The sequence below is a fragment of the Mustelus asterias genome, chromosome 26 (assembly GCF_964213995.1).
Source record: "Mustelus asterias chromosome 26, sMusAst1.hap1.1, whole genome shotgun sequence".
In the NCBI taxonomy this organism is placed as follows: Eukaryota; Metazoa; Chordata; class Chondrichthyes; order Carcharhiniformes; family Triakidae; genus Mustelus; species Mustelus asterias.
Window position 1 is genome coordinate 15,921,793 of NC_135826.1, and position 7,383 is coordinate 15,929,175.

The following is a 7,383-nucleotide window of genomic DNA, read 5'->3' on the forward strand; positions in this document are numbered from 1 at the left end:
CCAGAGGACCGACAATACACGGCCTTTGAGGCGGATGGTCGCCTGTACCATTTTTTAAGGGTTCCTTTTGGTGTCACGAATGGGGTCTCGGTCTTCCAGCGTGCTATGGACTGAATGGTGGACCAGAACGGACTGCGGGCTACCTTCCCGTACCTGGATAATGTCACCATCTGCGGCCATGACCAGCAGGACCACGATGCCAACCTTCTTAGATTCTTACGCACTGCATCTCGCCTGAATCTGACCTACAACAGGGAGAAGTGTGTATTTCGCACACGCCGCCTAGCTATCCTCGGATACGTGGTGGAAAACGGGGTCCTTGGCCCTGATCCAGACCGTATGCGTCCTCTCCTCGAACTTCCCCTGCCTACTTGCGTCAAAGCACTGAGAAGATGCTTAGGCTTCTTCTCATACTACGCACAGTGGGTTCCCAATTACGCGGACAAAGCCCGTCCGCTCATCAAGTCTACCTCTTTTCCCCTAGCACCAGAGGCTCGCCTAGCCTTTGCAAGAATAAAAGCCGACATCGCGAAAGCCACGATGCACGCTATCGATGAGTCCATCCCCTTCCAGGTGGAGAGTGATGCATCTGATTTCGCCCTGGCCGCTACACTTAACCAGGCGGGCAGGCCCGTCGCCTTTTTTTCTTGCACCCTCCAAGGCCCTGAAATTCGACATTCGGCGGTGGAAAAGGAGGCCCAGGCCATTGTGGAGGCCGTCCGGCATTGGCGCCATTACTTGGCGGGAAAACGGTTCACTCTGCTCACGGACCAGCGGTCCGTGGCGTTCATGTTCAACAACACGTTACGGGCTAAGATCAAGAATGATAAGATCTTGAGGTGGAGAATCGAACTCTCCACCTACAATTATGATATCATGTATCGTCCAGGGAAGCTCAACGAGCCCTCGGATGCCCTGTCGCGTGGAACATGCGCTAGTATGCAGGAGAATCGATTGCAGGCTCTCCACAATGACCTCTGCCATCCGGGGGTCACTCGGCTCTTCCACTTCATAAAAGCCCGGAATCTACCCTACTCGGTGGAGGATGTCAGGTCCATAACCAGAAGCTGCCGGGTATGCGCGGAATGCAAACCGCACTTCTACCGACCTGACACTCGTCCATTCGAAAGACTGAGTGTGGACTTTAAGGGCCCCCTTCCCTCGACAGATCGGAACGTGTACTTCCTCAATGTGGTTGATGAGTACTCACGATTCCCTTTTGTCATTCCCTGTTCTGATATGACCGCTGCCACGGTTATCAAGGCATTTCGTGATCTTTTCACCCTGTTCGGTTACCCCTGTTATATCCACAGCGATAGGGGCTCGTCGTTCATGAGCGATGACTTGAGGCAATACCTGCTCTCATATGGGATTGCCTCTATTAGAACCACGAGCTACAACCCAAGGGGTAACGGACAGGTCGAACGAGAGAATGCTACAGTCTGGAAGGCTGTCTTACTGGCGTTGAGGTCTAAAGGTCTTCCAGTCTCCCGTTGGCAAGAGGTACTCCCTGATGCGCTCCACTCCATACGCTCACTCCTGTGTACGGCAACCAACGCTACTCCTCATGAGAGAATGTTTTCATTCCCTAGGAAGTCTTCCTCTGGGATCTCATTACCATCTTGGTTGATGTACTCAGGACCTGTCCTCCTGCGGCGGCATGTTAGGACCCGCAAGTCGGACCCTTTGGTTGAACAGGTCCATCTCCTCCACGCCAACCCTCAGTATGCCTACGTGGCATATCCTGACGGGCGAGAGGACACGGTCTCGATTCGAGATCTGGCGCCAGCAGGGGTCTTGGAAACCCCTGTCGCTCCCACACCTCCTGTTAGGGACCCCCCAACCATTATTTCCCCTCCTGACACAGCGCGGGCAGTATCGGGACCACCACTTAACCCTCTTACTCCCATGTACAGCTTGCCTGAGTCCAGGAGATGGTCGCCACTTCAAGGCGTGCCCGAGTTCAGCGGATTGTCACCACCTCGGGGTCTACCGGTCCGTGAGGCACTGGAGGAGTTGCTGGACACCGCCTTGGAGAGAACGTCACCGCGATTGCCTGAACCGGTGTCATCGCCGGTGTTGAGGAGGTCACAACGACGGTGCGGTCCCCCAGACCGTTTGAACTTATAGACAGATGAACAATTGTTCTGTGTTTTGTACCCCGCCGGCCTTTGTTTTCAAAGGAGGGGTGAATGTGGTGAACCATTGTTGGTTCCCACCAGGTAGTGCTGAGCCATGGTCTGGCCAGTACTATGAGTCTGTATATATGTTACTGTTGGGGTTAGGGTTGGGCTGTTCTACCTGTTAATATAGTTGTTATGGTACACCCCAGTCGGCTCCGCCTCCTGGGAGAGGTATAAAGGTCACTGCTCTGCCTGGTGACCCTTTAGTCTGGGATCGTATACTGTATATGGTAGCTCTGTTATTGTTGGCAATAAAAGCCTTTATTTCCCGAGTACATCACGCCTCTCGTGTGTTATATCGCGCATCACACCTTTTGATGGGCATTGATACAATATGTGGAATATGGACAAAACTGGCTGAAATGGAGACATGGAGTGGACAATATTCACACATTGATGGGAAAATAGCTGTTTGGGAAAATTATTCTGCAAATGTACAAATATTATCCTACTCAATCAATGGGGAGGCGATGGCCGAGTGGTATTATCGCTGGACCAGCTGTCCAGAAACTCAGCTAATGTTCTGGGGCCCCAGGTTTGAATCCCACCGTGGTAGATAGTGAAATTTGAATTGAATAAAAAACATCTGGAATTAAGAATCTACTGATGACCATGAAACCATTGTCAATTGCCAAATAACCCATCTGTTTCACTAATGGGAAAGAAATCCACCATCCTTCCCTGATCTGGTTACACTGGCAATGTGGTTGACTCTCAACTGCCCTCTGAAATGGCCCAGCAAGCCACTCAGATCAAGAACAACTAAGGATGGGCAATAAATGCTGTCCAGCCAGCGACACCTTTGCCCCACAAATGAATAAACTGCTGTCACCTTTTTACATTTTTCCTTTTTTTTATTGGTACCTTTTGGTTCTTCATTTCTAATCAAAAAGGCCAGTTCAAATTAAGTCCAATCATAGTCCCCACATTTGAGACAAACTAGATCCAGGCTGTCAAGACAAGGCATTGCATCCCATCTTGGGTTCGATTAAACAAGACCCAAGCTGACAGGATGAGGAATTGCGCCCCCTCTCGGGCTTGATCTCACACTTCACTTCAGCCAAAAGGCCGAGATAGCTTTGAAAAATTGCATCAGGTAAAGCCTCAGTTTAAACTCATTGGCTCCCTGATCCTTTACTCTACCCGAGCTTGGTAAACCGTGATTGCAGGTGTCAGTAGCACCCCCAGTGCAATGGGCTAGCCTGATCATGCACTCTCCCATTCAACAGATAAAATACTTCATGGTCATGGTGAGTGGATTGGAATCTTCCTGCTATTTAATGAATGTTGTTCCATATTTAAGGCAAATTATTGGAAAGAGTAAAGAAAACATATGCAACTAATTTAAATTATACTGATTGGATGAGTGATTCTCACTCAGTGACTTCAGGAAGTGGAGTGGAGGACGTGCCCCTGTCTACATCAATCGGGACAAAGTAGAAATGGTTGAGAGCTTCATGTTTTTAGGTGTCCAGATCACCAACAACCTGTCCTGGTCCCTCCATGCTGATGCTGTAGTTAAGAAAACCCACCAATGCCTCTATATTCTCAGAAGAATAAAGAAATTTGGCATGTCCATTCCAACTCTCACCAACTTTAACTTTAATAGAAACCTTCTTTCTGATTGTATCGTAGCTTGGTATGGTTCCTACTCTGTCCAAGACTACAAAGGGTCTTGAACAAAGCCCAGTCCATCACTCAAACCAGCCTCCCACCCATTGACACTTTCTACACTTCCCGCTGCCTTAGAAAGGCGGCCAGCATAATTAAGGACCTCACACACCCCAGACATACTCCCTTTCAACTTCTTCCATCAGGAAAAAGATACAAAGGTCTAAGGACACGTACCAACCGAGTCAAGGACAACTTCTTCCCTGCTGCCATCAGACTTTTGAATGGACCTACCTCACATTAAGTTGATCTTTCTCTACACCCGAGCCATGACTGTAACACAACATTCTGCACTCTCTCCTTTCCTTCTCTATGAACGGTATGTTTTGTCTGTAGAGCGCGCAAAAAACAATACTTTTGTTTTTATACTAATATTTGTGACAATAATAAATCAAATCAAATCCAAAAATTCCAGTCTCTGAGTCACTAACCGAATGGCTCAAGTAGTTCAGTGGGTTAGGATTCATACTTTAAATACTTAAACTAACCATCCAGAAAATATGTGTCCAAATTCCAATACCTGCAGAAAAAAGAAGCTGCTTTTAGTCAAATAATGGGCTCCAAATGTGATTGACAGGAGAATTAGCCGTTTATCTCCATTCTGGTGTCACTGTATGCAGCCATTAAAATGCCAAAAAGCTGTTGGATTGTTACAAAACATCACACTGGTTCACTTGTTCCCCAAATGCCCTTTCATCCCAAAATGACCATCCTTACCGAGTCTCGCCTATATGTGACACCAGTCCTGCACAGACCCAATGGTTTATTCTTAATTACCGTCTGAACTGTCCCAGTCATGGAACACCAGCCTCTGATCAATGATATTTTATGGCAAATATATGACAATTAGACTACAATGATATAAATATATATACACGCTCATCCGTTGACATGCACACATTATATAGAATGTAAATAATTACATACAAATATTTGGCACATTGTAGTGTTCTAATCAGTTTCTCCTGGATCTTCCCATCTTGCTTTTGCTAAACTCTAAATTCCCTACACAATACACAGCTCCCTCCCCACTCCCTCATTGTCTGAAGTCAATGGGTAGAAAGCACTGTTTACAACATTATTGTATCGATGGTTTTTATTATTTTTCATGGGATGTGGACATTTTAGCAAAGCCAGCATTTGTTGCCCATCCTTAATTGCCCTTGAACTGTGCAGCTTGCAATCTCTTTGGCAAATCAAATAAACGAAATCAAACTGACTGACAGGCAAAGTAAAAAGGAGCAGCCTCTTATAAAGGGGTGTGGGGGAGGGGTCACCCAAAATAGAGGAAGGTTTTGCTGGGATATTGCAGAGGGCAGTTAAGAGGCAGCCAGATTGTTGTGTCGGCCACAGCAGATAAGACAAATTTACTGCCCTACTGGGCATCAGTGAACCAGATAATTGTCAGAGTCATTATTAACGAGAGTAGCTTTCTATTCCTGATTTAGGCCTCACTCAGGCGAGGCTCACAAAATCCCACCTGAGGTAAACAGAGAATTCTGTTCTGCGAGCCACGCCATCAGTTTCAGGGCAGGTGTGGCAGTAAAATTCCAGCCTTAGTATTTGAACTTTAGTTCCACCAGGCTTTTGAACCCATGCCCCCAGAACCATTAACCTGGGCCTGAGGATGACGAACGCAATGAGAGCACCACTACACCACCATCTCTGTATTACGCATTTTCTCTACCCAATCTCTTCCTCTACTGCTGTGTCATACTTGATGTCTTTGGGGGAGTTTGGAATTTGCCTCGAGTTTATTCAACAATTCTGACTTGGGAATCAGAGATCCCTCAGAAAATAGCCATTTAAAAAGAGTACAGCAACAAACATCTGGGGGAATAAATGTATGAATCACTAAAAGTAGGGATACAGGTTAACAACATCTTGAAAAAGCAAACAAAGCACTGGGTTGAGTTCTAGAAGGATAGGATTGAAAAGTATAAACTTCTAATAAATTTTGATTGGAGCACACTTGGAGAATTGTGAATGGTTCTGGCCTCCATATCAGAAAAAGGACAGAGTGTTACTGGAGAAGGTGCAAAAGAAGGTTTTAGAATAATGCCAAATTGAGAAGTTACTCCTATCAGGAAATAGCAAATAAGTTGGGGAATTTATACCCTGTTCCATCTGAATGTCCACACACTCAGAATGTGAACTGAACCCTCCCATTCCACCCAATTAATCAATGAACACTGGAAGGAACGAGGCAAACTCACCTTGTGATCATCTGAGCAGCTCCACTGAACGGCGGATAGACTCACACATTATATAGACACACAGTCTTCCAGGAGCCATCCCTTCAGATCTATGGCCACATCATTGATTGGGAAATGGAAGACAAACGGATTAAATGAGATGGTGTCATGCCTTTCAGAATCTTGCTTAAGTATCAAATTCCTCTTTTAAAACAGAGGATGGTAACAATACTTTGAAATTTAATATTTGCATGACCTCTTTTTAATTTCCTTTATTTTTGATTAATTTTCTATTTATCTCAACCACAAAGTGTCTTTAAATCTGCACTTCAACTCCATTAAGGGTGGCCCAGACCTTTTAAGAACCTTGGATACCTAATAACATATCCATTGACCTTGCTGTGTTCCAAACACATTAAACAGTGTGATCAGCATGATAATATATAAGTAAGTGAACTGACCCTGTGTTCCAGCTCTGACCAGCTCACTACACCACAGGTATGCAGTGTCCAGCTTTACAGGAACATTGGCCTAAAATGTAATTGTGACATTGGATCCTCTCTCTTTGGCCGGAATTTTACCGGCATGCCCGCCCCGATTCTGGGGGCGGGCGACGCTCAGAGAACAGCATTCTCCATTGGCCTCAGGCGGGATTGTACGAACCTTGGGCGGATGTGCTGGTTAAATTCCTCCCTTGGTGTTTTTTGATGAATTTTAAATTATCAGTAGAAACAGTATGAGCACTGGGAAGGGAAGGTTTAGTGGACAGTTTTCACCCAAGTACCAGCATCGAACAGGTTAATCATGGGCCAAGTGACGAGATATCTTCCTTTCTCAACCTCAGAGAAACACCACCACGAAGAAGATAGGAACAGGATGAGTCTATTCAGCCCTTCGAGATTCCCTATCCAAACTGACTGACTTCATTTGACATCATCTGCCTTAAACAGTGTTCATTTGCACTCAGTTGGCATCAGTTGTGTTAAAACAACTATTTAGCTATCATTTGTCATCAGTTGATGGGCGGCACGGTAGCACAGTGGTTAGCACTGCTGCTTCACAGCTCCAGGGTCCCGAGTTCGATTCCCGGCTTGGGTCACTGTTTGTGTGGAGTTTGCACATTCTCCTCGTGTTTGCGTGGGTTTCCTCCGGGTGCTCCGGTTTCCTCCCACAGTCCAAAGATGTGCGGGTTAGGTTGATTGGCCAGGTTAAAATTGCCCCTGAGATGTGTAGGTTAGAGGGATTAGCGGGTAAATATGTGGGGGTAGGGCCTGGGTGGGATTGTGGTCGGTGCAGACTCGATGGGCCGAATGGCCTCCTTCTGCACTGTAGGG

The 7,383-nt window shown here is 46.3% G+C and overlaps 1 protein-coding gene across 1 annotated transcript in view; it reads right to left on the minus strand.

Annotated features, from left to right (window-relative positions):
• LOC144479387 (uncharacterized) overlaps window positions 1-6,079 on the minus strand; it is a 38,306-nt gene extending 32,227 nt beyond the window's left edge. Inside the window, exon 1 of the mRNA XM_078198008.1 lies at window positions 6,071-6,079. The gene's annotated coding sequence lies outside the window, so the exon portion shown is untranslated. The remainder of the gene's footprint in view (window positions 1-6,070) is intronic.
• Between the last annotated feature and the right edge of the window lie 1,304 nt (window positions 6,080-7,383).